Source organism: Fukomys damarensis, unplaced genomic scaffold (genome assembly GCF_012274545.1).
Source record: "Fukomys damarensis isolate Sample0158 unplaced genomic scaffold, DMR_v1.0_HiC HiC_scaffold_33, whole genome shotgun sequence".
Lineage (NCBI taxonomy): Eukaryota > Metazoa > Chordata > Mammalia > Rodentia > Bathyergidae > Fukomys > Fukomys damarensis.
The window spans coordinates 5,461,155-5,474,332 of record NW_022900945.1 but is presented as its reverse complement, the minus strand read 5'-3'; the positions used below and the strand labels follow the sequence as shown (position 1 = coordinate 5,474,332).

The 13,178-nt window shown below is 39.7% G+C and overlaps 1 long non-coding RNA gene across 1 annotated transcript; it reads left to right on the top strand.

Moving 5' to 3' along the window:
• The first annotated feature begins 318 nt into the window (after positions 1 to 318).
• On the top strand, positions 319 to 9,176 carry LOC104848907. Its single transcript, XR_776587.1, has 3 exons — positions 319 to 431; positions 521 to 609; positions 9,044 to 9,176. It is a non-coding gene; the product is annotated as an uncharacterized LOC104848907 (long non-coding RNA).
• Positions 9,177 to 13,178: the final 4,002 nt, after the last annotated feature.

Sequence of the window (13,178 nt, the reverse complement as noted above, 5' to 3'; positions counted from 1 at the left end):
CTTCACATTCTGGCTGTGTGACACTCAGTCCCTCAGCCTCTGAGTCCTTCTCACTTCATATGTAAATGGAAAACAAGAACAACCGAGCTGAAAGCTTGTTAGGAGCCAGGGAAATAATGGCATAAAGAGCCTGGAACATAGCAGGTACATAATAGTACTGTTATCACGCCATTCATTACCAATGAGCTTCACAAGCTCGGTAAGGACCAAGCACTACAGTTCAAAGGTTTGGGTAAATGTGCAACCACAGCTGCTTCCTCAGAGCTCTAGACAGGGAGAATTTTCATGCAATTTCAAGACTCTGCCTTTGTGCAGAAGAGCGATCTCTTTTTACAACTGTCTGGGATTTGTATGGAGGTGGAATTCACCTGAGTTACAGAAAAGAAACAGGAGCCTTCCGAGCTCACAGAACCTCCAGCTACATCTGTTTTGTCCGTGGTATTTTTTATTGACTTCTGTTTTAGAGGGTTTTTTGGTTTTTGTTGTAGCTTGTATTTCTTTTTTGTTTTTCCAACTCTAGAACACCAACTGGAAGGACATGGCTGCATCTGGAGACTCTGTGCCCCAGTCCTCAGTTGAGCTCTGAAGAAGAGACCTCCAGCAACACTCGTGAGTACAGAGGTGGGCAGGGAGACAGACGTGAAAGAGCAGAGCACTGTGCTAGCACAGCCAGGGCCTGGGGAGATGGCACACCAACCCTCCAGGACAGCATTAACAACCTCACTGCCAAAAACCTCACTTATCCTTACTACAACATCCTCTTCTATATCCGATACCCTCTCCTCTTTGCCTAACACAAAACATTATTCCTCTACTTGAACTGTAGGACTTGCGATAGAGATTGTGAATTACAAATTTCTTGTGTTTTAGGATCTTCCTCATCCCCAATTTCTGAGGGCTCAGCCTCAGTGCCCCAAGGGTCGAATCCACATCCCCATGTGGAAGGTGGCTTTAATGCCAAGAGTCTAATATCCCTTTCCATGTCCACTCACGGAGCACTGAGCACCTGGTCCTCTGATGGACAAAGGACAAGAGCACGCTCTGTGTGCAGCCAGCAGGCCCTGAGATGGAGGAGGGGAAGATTACAGACCACGAAGAGCACTTGGTGAGGTGCCTGGGAGTCACAAAATGCACAGGAAAGGCACGGACATTAAATTGGGGGACCTCTTGTGCGAAACTTTGTTTTGGTCCTGGTCTTGGTTTTCTCACTGCTAAATAAGGTTGGAATAAATCAGAGAATGATATCAGGCAATGGGCACATCTAGCCAACAGCTGTGATGTCCACCACATTGGCCAGCAGAGCGGGCTTGCTTTGTTTCTTCTCTCTTTTCTTTTTGTTCTTTCTTTCTTTCCTTCTTTCTTTCTTTCTTTTCTCTTGCACAATCATTGGAAGTGCTGGCAACAGGAGCCTCTTTACCTGCTGGTGACGATCAGTGAGCTGGGATGGCAGCGCCCCCCCATCTGCTCTCTCCAGCCATCCTGGACCCCTCACTTGCTGTGACCTCTCTTACCTGGAGCTCTAGTCTCAGGTGCTGAGCTTCATCAGGCAATGGTCACCTCACTAACTCACCTGTAGAATTAACCAATATTTACTGTGCTTCTCAATTTGAATCATCTTTCTGCTCATTGACTTAATGCTGTGAGGGAATCAACGTACCAACTTCGATGCTAGGGATTTGAGAATATGAAGATAAGTAAGAAATGGTCCTTGCCTTTAAGGGAAGAACGAAGGAGAGACTGCTTATAATAACCTACTAAAATGATGTGATGAATGTTAAGAAGCAGGGAGGCATGAAACAAAGGAGAAAAGAGGTTTAATGAGGAACAGACAGGTTTTGCAGCAGGGGGGTGCCAGGAAAGACAGAGAGAAAGGAGCTTTGCCAGAGCATTGTACATATTTGGGTACAACGTAGGTTCAAAGTAGCTGGTTGCTGAGAAGAGAACCAAATGAACCCTAAGACGATGAAGTCATGAGTGCAAAGACAGAGCAGTGAGTGAGAATGATGCTCTTCCATCTCAGGGGCTGAAATTATTCAAGCAGGGCTATGGCACTGGAGGAAAATCAAGTCGTATGGGAGCTCCTGTTGGCACATGAGACTCATACCGCTCAAGTTCACTTCATGCAGAAAATAAGAGGTTACTGGGCCAGAGGCTGATGTAGGGAGCACATGCATGCGTTTGCAGGGGTTTCAAAAGCTCATCATCTCCGGAAAGCCAGTGGCTGGCTCTAGAGGCTGAGATCATAGATGACAGAGTCACGAGACCATGGTGACCACCATAGTCAGAGAGCTCTCTGCTGCACCTGAGATCAGCTCCAAGCCAATCTCCGTCCATAGTTAAGCAAATGCATCACTCCCTATGATGGAGGTGGAGCAGTAGGGTGGCTGTGAAGATGGCGCGATGCAGCTCCTCTAAACCCACTTCTTTCCTCTTGCTTGGGCTCTGTGCCATCCCCCGGCTGGCTTCTTGCACAGGGGTCAATGGAGCCAGGCTTCGAGGCATCACTACAATTTCCCAGCAATCACTTGTTTTGCATCTCACTGTCAAAACAGACCATGTGTCTTTGTCTAGTCTGTGGTCCTAGTCTCTTGAACTGAATCACTAGGACAAAATATACAGAGTCAGTATTAGTCCTCCCAGATTTACTCCTACAACTGGAGTCTAAAGAAGCTCTTCCTGCATGACTGTGGTCTTAAGAGGAGGATTGCACAGAAATACAGTATTTAAACTATTATTAGGAAAAGTAAAGGGATGCTAAGAAGTATCAAGACCAAGCTTTAAATTATATTAGTCAATTTCCATCATTGTGACAAAACACTTGAGATAACCAATTTACAAAGAGGGAAGGTTTATTTTTAGTTTTTGGCTTCAAAGTTTTCAGTCCATGATTGCTTGGTCCTGTTGTTTTGGACCCGTGGGAGCAAAGTGCATGTGGAAAGAACATGTTCCAGGAGAAGTCTGCTCTTCAGGAAAGGTAGAAAGCAAGCAGAGAGAATGGAAAAAAGGTCCCCAAATCCCCTCCTCTAGCCCACACCCAATAACCTAATTCGCTCTCCGTAGGCCTCAAATCACACGGGTCCCTCCTCCTAATAGCCATATGGTGGAAACCAAGTCGTTGGGAGATATTCCAAACCCAACTATAGCATATAGAAAAGTCATGAATGGGCCGGGGATTTAGCTCAGTGGTGCCTCTGCCTGCCTTGCAAGCAGAAGGTCCCAAGTCCCCCCAACCCCCCCGCCAAAAAAAGAAGAAAAGAAAAAAGTCATTAATAAAAAAATGCCAGAAATGTGATAAAGGATAGGACAGGGAAATGCCAAAAAGATGAAAGAATTAAGATGTGGTTATTGATTGAATATGGAAGCTGAAGGCAATGATGACATTAAGAAAGGATTCTCAATATTTGGATGTGGACAACAGATTCCTTAAAGATAAGAATATTTTGAAGTAAAGAAAATGGCCATTGAAAATGTACAGCCTTGATTCTTAGTTATTCAAGTGATGTATGGGATTTAGTTAGATGGCTGAGTCTGGATCACAAGAAAGAAGACAGTGCCAGGGTAAAGATTAGGAGAGAGATGGGGTTGTGATCAGATTCTGCAAAGACAGGGCAACGTGAGGAAAGCAACTTTGGATGTGCTACAATAAAATCATTCTTTAGAGACACAATCCTTACAAGAGGGCAGTTCTCACCTCAGGGCTGAAAGAGATCCTACTAATCTCTGAGGGCAGTTACTTGAGCCTCCGATCCAAGGAGTTCCAGCCGAGTGCCTGCAAGAGTTGATGAACAACTTCATCACCCCCTGTTAGTGCTCCTTCCAGTGAACCAGAATGCATTATATAGCTGCCACTGGTGTCCGCCCTCTGGGAGTTTGCAGTGTTAGACAAGTGCTCGGCCTATTTAGGACATGAACTGTGTCTAAAAATCTGACCTTCATACATACAAGAGAAGCGATGGATTCCTGGTGTCCAGAAATATCAAAAGGCAGGCAGAAGTTTGATTTGTGCTTGGTAATATGCGCCTTGCTTTGTCAAGATATTAAATATTACAGAGGTAACTCATCACTGGAGATTAATGAAGTCACCAGAATCATTTAGAAAGCAATTGAGTGCCTAATTTTAATTAGAGTTTTGATTGCTACTATTGAAACAAGAGAAATTCACACCCTTCACCCCCTGACTGTTTTCCCAACGGATCAACAATTAGTGTGTCAATCTTTAGTGCATTAGTGGGTCCTTTCCATTAGGTGGTTTCCAAAGAATACAGTGTTTTGAGCAAGGTATACAGGTTAACACAATCCCAATCAGGGCTCAAAAGATAAACTACGAATGTCATGTTGTCATGATAAGCTAATATAATGAAAGAAAAAGAAACAGATGCAGGAGCACAGATAAGGTTTTCCAAAAATAGAAATGATTATATGTGTACAGCCGCAGGTTAGAATGTTTTCATCAGACAGGAAAGGGGACCAGTGAGTACTCCTAAAGGGAGAAGCATTCACTGAAAAAGAAACCAATATAAACACTTTCCAATGCATGTCATAGAGAAATGTAGAGGGACATAAATTATCAACTGGCATCTGTCTTGAAAGATGAGGGGCCAGAGGCCAGAAGACACTCTCTTTCCTGCTGTATCCTCACAGGCAGGAGAAGACAGAGGATAAAGAGGAAAGGTGAGAAGCACAGCAATGGAGATTATGCCGAAAATATGCATTTTGCTCCTCAAAATGATGTAGAGGGTGTGATCAGAATATAGAGTGAGTAATAATGCTTTAGAAAATTGATTACAGTAGGTAACTCATTGCCATTAATCTCCCTCATGATGTTCCTCCTCACTGGAACACACTCACCCCATCTTATCCCATTGTTCTTGTCACTTTCTAAAGCAAGGGCTCTTTTCTGTCTTTATAAGGCATAATAAAGAGACAGTGAACGCTGCTGCCACGTGCTATCAAAGGAAAGGCAGCCTCATAAAAGCATTCAGGTGAGTCCTCACTCACCTGACTCACCAGATGTGGTGATGAACTTTTGGTTCTTACTTAAAGTCAGAATGACCATGGAGGGGATATATTCTCAATCAATTCAGGATATCAACGCAGCCATGGCAACACAATTAGAGACAGTACTCAGTACAGATGAATTCCAAAATTGCTGCAGAAAATGGCAAGAATGATGAAATGAGTTTGAAACTAGGGGTAGTATTTACTGTGAGAGGGATTAATGGTCAAGTGTCTTTCACCATCATCATTTTTATAAATGTAAACTTGCACTGTATTTATCACACCCTGTACACCAAGCTAAAGATCATTATTTGAGTCCAGCTTGACCTACTTAAAATGTTTGAATAATTTCTTTATCTCTGATTTCAGTTTCTGAAAAAAACTCTTCTAATTTGTTTTCTCAATTATCACAGGACTTGGTGAGAATAGAAAAATTAAGTGGCATGATAAATTTACTGTGTAGCAAATATCAACATTCTGTTCTGAGAATTCTGTATATGTCACATGTTCAAAGATATCTTGAGTAATGGTGATTCTGGTAACTAAAATGCATTTTCCATTTTCTATTAGGAAAGAGTAAGTGTGTTTAAACATTTATCTTTTTTAGCCATTTACCGTGAATTATTTTCAGTTAGTGGACTGTTAAAAGATTACAATAAGACATTCGTTCTAAGGGAATGTCAAACATGGTCCCACAGAGACCCAAGGTCCCATTCTACATTAAAAAGAAAACAAAGAATAAAAACTCAGTGGCCCACCTTGCTCTTTGTTACCTTTCACTGCAACAAAACATGCTGTGTATTAAAAAGTATCTTCACTGGCAATTTCTCAAATACTAACTGGAATTCACTGCTGGTATTTCAATGCTTTTTGCAAAGAAAATAACTAGCTAACCCAGTAAATTTACATATGTAAGAATCAGCATATATGTCAGACTGCTAGTGCTGGTTCTCTAGGAAATCGCCTATTCTTCACTTTGTTACCAAAAAAGATTACTCTATTTGGAAGATCAATGTCCTTAGCTAACAAGAAAGAAAACAAAATAAAGTAAAATCCTAGTCATTCCTGCAGCTAGGGATGCCTGTGTTACATAGTTCTGATCAAAGAGAAGACTAAATTAAAATATGCTAGAGAGTTGTGGAACTTTTAAACTTTTTATTTATCTACTCTGTTATTCACAAATGTTACAGTCAAGCATACACAGTGTGGCTCCTCATTCCAATCCCTGCCTAAACAGATTTATGATTCACTTTCTCCACCTGTCTTCTAAATGAAATTATCAGGTCCAGAACCACGCACTGCACAGCCCCAATAGGCTTTGCCATTTATGTAAATAGTGTACACTAAGATCGCCAATGCTTTATTTTTGGAACAGTTTATAATCAAATACCACAGAGCCAAACTGCTGTTTTAGTGTATGCAAAAACCCTGCAAAAGTCCGTGACTGCTTTGAAGATCATTCAAATTGAAGTTCACTTTAGGAGGAAAGATCAGTTGGGTTTTCATAAGAGCAACCCTACCATTGCCCTGAAATTCCTTACCAAAGAAAGTCACACAGGTCAATGTTTTACTTGGGCTGAATGTCTTTCACTTTGGTTACTTCTACTTCTGTAGGCTTGCTTTATTCTTTAGAAGTGACACCAGGGACAGATGGCTTGAAAGTCAGTTTGAAGGGAGCGTTTTAAAAGCAGAGAATTGATGGTGCTGTGACTACTCCAAGCCATGGACAGATATGGAAGATGCACAGTGTATGTCACAAGACCAGCCCAGCATTAGCACATGCTGTCTCTCCTACAGTGTTCTTCAGTGTGGCAGATGACAACTCCATTCCGGTTGCTCAGATCAGAAAATCTAGAGTGATTCTGGACTGCCTGTCTCACATGCCATCTAGTCCAACCACCAAGGATATTACCTCCACTTCCATTTAGATCTGCATAGGGGCTCTTCACGCCTGGTTCTGCTTTCATGGCCTCTAACATTTCTGGAACATAGTTCATGGGTCCACCAGAGATACAGAGCTCTGGACTTTCCTCCCTGATTTTGCCTACCCTGGTTAATATTCTTCTATTATTACTCAGTATTCTTCTTCTATTATTATTCAGTAACATCATAAGGGCACCACGGATGCAAGGTTTGAAAGATGGGTTGAAATCACACAATATAGGAAGTGTTTCAGGGCATGAATGAACATAAAAGGTCCTCTGTCCATTTCATCGACCTCGTGTTAATGTAGATGGAACCTCAGATGTCACACACCAATTCTCTAGATCCATCATGGCTTCTGATGTGTAGGGATTGAACCCACGTCTTCTGTACCTCTACCAACCCATGCTTCTTCATGATAGGAGATTGTTTTTCCTAGAATTAGTACCAAAACCTCCTAATATGAGTACTTTCTGTCCGCTTTTTCTCTGTCTAAAGCACAGATATGAGATAATTCAGTCAAATATCAGTATTTTATTACTTTTATTCTACCATCTCAGTGAGAGCTAAGGCCAGTGCTTCTGGCCTAGGTGGTACTGCCTACATGTAAGGACTTTGAAAGGTCTTATCTCCTGCAAAACTTACTAATTTAAACAACTATGAAGTACTTGGATGTGTAAATTGGCATTGTTATATGATTTAATGGGTTTGATTACCCAAGTGATTGTTTATCCTCATCAATCCAAACTTTAGATCTAGGAAATAAAACTATGTGCCATAAACTGCTCTGGACCAATGGGGCATTTTAATGAGGAATATTTTTCTCTTACCTTGATATCTTCATGTTCTTAAAACTGTTCATGATTGTTGTGCTAGAAGCAGAAGTAAATTTCCAAAGTAACCGTGGCCTAGGTGATATGGAGTGGAGAGATATGGAGTGGAAAGTTTTATCTCAGGAAGGTAGCTGAAAATCAATATAGCGTTACAGGTATATTTTAATTCATAGTTTTTGGAGATTGTTGTACTTTTATAGTTTACGTTGTTGAGTACTACTAAAGATGAAATATATTCAATTAATCTATTCCATTATGGTTTCTACAGTTAGGGAGTAACTTCATTGAGCAAGAGTAAATAGCACTCTCATCCCTGATACTGTACATTTTCAAGGCCAAATCTATTCCAATAACCATCAATTTACAAATTAAGGTCAAGTTTTTTTTTCTTTTTTCTCTTTTTATTTCTGTTCCCATTCAGCCCAATAAGGTGCAAAATGCTCTGGGATCTTAAGTGTGTAAATTTAAATTGGCAGATTTTCTGTAGTGGGAATCAAGCTCATGTGGCACTTGGAACCTCAGCAGACCTCTCCTTGTATCATCTTTTTTAAAGTTAATTGTACTGGTTCATTGTAGATACATACTCAACATAAGGAATTTGTGCCAGTGCACAGTATATCCTGATTCTTCTTTCTATTTCAAGCCCCTCTTCTCCCTTCAACCCCCGTTCCCTTCCTTATTTCCCCTCCTTGTTTTCATTATTTTTCTATTTTTTTCTTTTCCCTTCCTTTCTTCCTCCCCCATCCCTATTCCCCTTCAAATTTGAACATTTTCTACCTATTTCCTAATATACTTTGGATGTAAGAATGACTCTGATTTATCAAGCTATCTCTGAAAATGTCTTGGAGCCAGATTGGACCAAGACATGGTACAGTGAGTAGGTGACAGCAGCAGTAAAAATTCTGACAGCCAAAGTATATTCCTTCCTTCATTTTATCCTTCCTTCGTCTCATCCTAAAAAAAGAAACAAGTGCTAATATAACCCAGTGCTCACTGGTCTTAAAAGCTCAGAGGTGTGTAGTGCCAGTTCTGCACCAACCTGGAAGAAATTCTGAGGAAAGAACTGAGGTTCTTTCTATAAATCACAGCGTCCCATAGCCTAGTATAGTGCAGATGGAATGAAATTTAGAAAGCCTGTAATTCAAGCTTCACCTTCTATAGAACTAGAGGATGATGTGTCTTGACTGGGTTTACACAGCAATTTAGGGAACAATTTGGATGAAAAGCCGTGTCTGTTCAGTAACTCTGAGTTCAGTGTTCACCTCACTGCCTTTTATTCTGAATACGAGGTTCTCAGGAGGTTGCTACGGTGAAGTTTCCCTCTGGAGCCTGGAGAAAGTGGAAACAGATCCTGAAGAGAAGCCGGCATTACAATGTGGATGTGAACTTTCCAGGGCTTGAAAAAAATGTAGGTAAACTCTAGCAGCCTAATGGAAACAGGAAGTGACTTCTATCTCCTATCTGTAACCCAAAGGAGAGAAAATCAATTGACCAGTGGTTTTCTAAAAACAAAAAAGGAAGAGTACTTTCATTTCTACTTTTAGAACAAAAGAATCTATAATTTACTCAAAAGAAAAATATACTTTCATTGATAATGGCCTTGAAAACATATCACAAGATAACATTATGTGTCTTTCTTATGAGTCTTTTTACATTTTCATGGTCGTGAAATATTTCTTTAGATGATCCTATGCAATAATTGCACATTTTAATGAGAAGAATCATTGCTCTTCAACAGTGACACATTAGACAAATGCTTCCTTTAAAAGGGTCTCAGCACAGGTTTGGTTTCAGAAAATCACCTGCAAATCAGTACACAAATATTTTTCAGGGAACGGCACTGCAATGGTCAATGCCATTTGACAACTATTTAAAACTAGAAAAGAGGTATCGTCACGATGCCCACCCTCGCCACCTTCAGTTAGTTAAAGATGAGTAGTGTCAATTAAGAGTGACCATGAAGATTAGTATTTCCTTCATTTTTCGTACTGTCTGGCTTATTGTATATTAGTGCCCTTTCTATGAAGATCCAAGAGAAATTTCCCTTTTGTTCTCAATACCAGAAATAGTTGTATTTCTCCTAAGCAATTCATTTTTCTTGGAGATCAGTGGTAGCATTTTTCTTTTTGCTTCATGTTGTGAACTCTTATAAGAAGTTCCATACATAGCTTTCATTTATGTACTCAAATGTCTATTGAAGTTCATTTATAAATTAAATGCTCTCTCAGGCATGGTATTCACCCAAAGAAAGCAAGATGTCTGCCCCTCTTAACACTAAAAACCTAGCCAGCAGGGTAAACTAGTAAGTATCAGAAAATCCCTTTGCTACCTAAGGGGCAGAATGCTGGAAAAAGTTTCACCCAACTGAGTCCTGGACACCAGGCAGGCTTTTCAGAAAAATGATGTCTGCACCAAACCCTGAGGGGTGATCAGAAATTAGCTGGGGGAAATCTAAGGATCTTTACCAGGGAAAGAAAATGGCAAGTACTGAACTCCAGAAGAAAGTGAGCACGGATTGTAGTTGAAGAACATAGTAAGTGCGTAGGGAGGATGCTGAAGTGGAGGTGGGATGGTTCAGGGTTGACTGGAGCAGAAGGTAGAGACTGCCAGTTCCTAACGGAGCTCGTGTGTCAGACACAGAGTGGACTATATTGTAAGGCACGGGAGAGGCGTAAGAGGGTTTTGAACAGGGAAATGACCTCTTTCGCATTTTAAGATCATTCTGGTGTGGAAATCAGATAGTGTGGGAGGTTAATCCTGGATTTCAAGACACCTATTAGAGGACACTGTTTCCCAAACTAAGTTGGAAGGGGAGACTGCTTGGAGACAAATTAAGGAGGTAGAATCCTTAACGATATAGTGACTGATTAAAGTTTCTTTTATGGATACAAAATTCTGTCACCCTGTGAGTTTTATAGGCAACCCTAATCTTCATTTTTGTGTGTGTACTTCCTACCTTTTATTAAGTGAGATTTCAAGTGAAGCTAGCCTTTTTACTCAGGGTATCTAAGCAGTCATATAAAGTCATTTTAGACAGTTTTAAAAAGTCTATTGGCTAAAATAAAATATTATTTAATTCTACAGTTAGAGCCCATTCTTTTTATTTAAACTACGCACCCAGCTTATACAATGCAGTTTATACATCATTTACACTTCAAGGTGGAGGAATTTAATATCTCTTTTCCCAAGGAAATTGGAAAACTAGAGAGAGCATTATGAGAACTTGAAGCTCAAGAGCACAGGAAGTGGGGAGGAAGAGGAGGGAATCGGCACAGAAAGGCACAAATGTTGTTCTCTTAATTTTCTCCTGTTCTTGCTCTACTGAATCCTATCACCAGAGAATCAACAGAAGCCATGTGAAAAGGTAAACTAGATACTATCATTGCTCTATTCAAAATACCTGAGTGGCTTTACATCTCATTCTGAAAACAAACAAACAAACAAAAAGCAGCCCTTACAATGGTCTTGAGGCCCTGCTGATGCCAGCCCTGGGCCCGGGACACGTCACCCAGCTGCCCCTTCCCTTTGTTGTTTCCTGCTTTCTCCCTCTCATTCCCATGCAGCCTTCCCTGTTGGTCCAGAAACAGCCCGGGTACATTCCTTCCCAGGACGTCTGCTCCTTCGCTTTCCTCTGTTGGAATAATCTATCTCCAGAAAGACAATCATTATTTCTTCGTGTTTTAGAGCCTTTACTCACATTTCATATTCTCATTGAGTCCTTTCCTAATCATCTTATTTAAAATCTGACCCTTACCCCACACTCCCCATTACTTTTTTCATATTACTAACCACCACCTAAAATATTGTCCATGCCATTCACAGAGTGTTTTCATTGTCTGACTTCCTCTCCGGAATATAATCTCTTGCTGCCCAGATGTGGACCACAGCCTGACACATGACAAAGGTCAATAAACATTGAATTTCGTATTACCAAAGGCCAGTCCTGTGACCAGGGCAGTCTTTGCAGGCAGAGAAATAGAACATCAAGTAAGGAGGTAATAGAGTTAGAACAAGGACACACAGCTCGTTCTTGGTGTGTGACTTTTACCACACCACATGACTTCCGTTGTCATTGCCAATCCCCCTGCCTCAGCCTCCCACCTGCTAAGATTACAGAGGTAAGCCACCACACCTGGCCCAATATTTTACAGTTTACAGGAACATATCTTTCAACATTTTGGTTACATTTATCCCTAAGTATTTTACTCTTTTTGATGCTATTATAAATAAATAGGATTGTTTTCTTGATTTCTTTTCAGATAATCCGTTTTTGGAGTAAAGGACTGATATTGACTTTTCTGTGTTTATTTTGTTTCCTGCAAAATTGCCAAATTTTTATTAGTTATAATAGGTTTTTTAGGTGTCTTCAAATATTTCTATATATAGGATCTGCCATCTTCACATACAGATGATATTACTTCTTTCTTTCCAATGTGAATAACTTCTATTTATTTTTTTCTGTCTAATGGCTCGTGGATGGACTTAAAATACTATTTTGATATAAGTGATAAAAGAGGCTATTCTTGCTTTGTTCCTGATCTTAGAAGAAGAGCTTTTAGTTTTCCCCCATTCATTACAATATTTAGCCATGGGTTTTTCAGAAATGGCTATTACTGTGTTGGAGAGAGTTCCTTTTATTCTTTATTTATTGGAAATGTTTACTATGAATAGATACCAAATTTTGTCAATACTTTTTCTGTGTCTATTGAAGAGATTTTTATCTTTCATTGGTTTCAATGGTTTTTTATCTTTCATTGTTAATACTGTGTATCAAATTGCTTGAAGTGCTTATGTTGAAACAAACTTTCATTTCAGTGATAACACTCACTTGGTCATGATGATAATCTTTTGTCTATATGTGTGTGTATACTATTGAAATTGCTGTGCTGGTATTTTATTGAGAATTATCACATATATACTCATCAGAGACATTGTCATGTAGCTATCTTATAGTGTCTGTCTGCCTTTGGTGTCAGGGTGATTATGGCATCATAAAATAAAGTTTGGAAGTAGTTCTTCTAGTGTTTTTGGAAGAGTATAAGAAGAATTGATATTAATTCTTCTTTAAATGTGTTATAGGATTCATTAAATTATCTGGGCTTGTCTTTGTTAGGAGATCTTGGCTTATCACATGAAGGCTTAAATTAATGATTGGTCTTTTGACAATTTCTATTTATTCTTGATTCAGTCTTGATAAATTGTATATTTACAGTAATTTATCCATTTCTTTAAAATTATGTAATTTGTTAACAAATAATTATGGTCTTTTGACAATTTCTATTTATTCTTGATTCAGTCTTGATAAATTGTATATTTACAGTAATTTATCCATTTCTTTAAAATTATGTAATTTGTTAACAAATAATTATTCATAATAATTACCTAAGACTGCTTTTATATCTGTGGCATCTGTTGCAATACCTC